Consider the following 385-nt stretch of genomic DNA (forward strand, 5'->3'; position numbering starts at 1 on the left):
AATTACTTCTGTTTGAAAATTACAGGGTGTTATAGCATCACTTCTGTGTCACAATTGCATAGTGTTATAGCATTAGTTCTGTCTCACAATCACAGGTTGTTATAACATAACTTCTGTGTCACAATTACAGGGTTTTTATAGCATTAGTTATGTGTGACAATTACAGGGTGTTATAACATTACTTCTGTGTCACAATCACAGGGTGTTATAACATAACTTCTGTGTCACAATCACCGGGTGTTATAGCATTAGTTCAGTGTCACAATCACAGGGTGTTATAGCATTACTTCTGTGTCACAATCACAGGGTGTTATAACATAACTTCTGTGTCACAATCACCGGGTGTTATAGCATTAGTTCTGTGTCACAATCACAGGGTGTTATA

Source organism: Mizuhopecten yessoensis, unplaced genomic scaffold (assembly GCF_002113885.1).
Source record: "Mizuhopecten yessoensis strain PY_sf001 unplaced genomic scaffold, ASM211388v2 scaffold8463, whole genome shotgun sequence".
Classification (NCBI taxonomy): domain Eukaryota; kingdom Metazoa; phylum Mollusca; class Bivalvia; order Pectinida; family Pectinidae; genus Mizuhopecten; species Mizuhopecten yessoensis.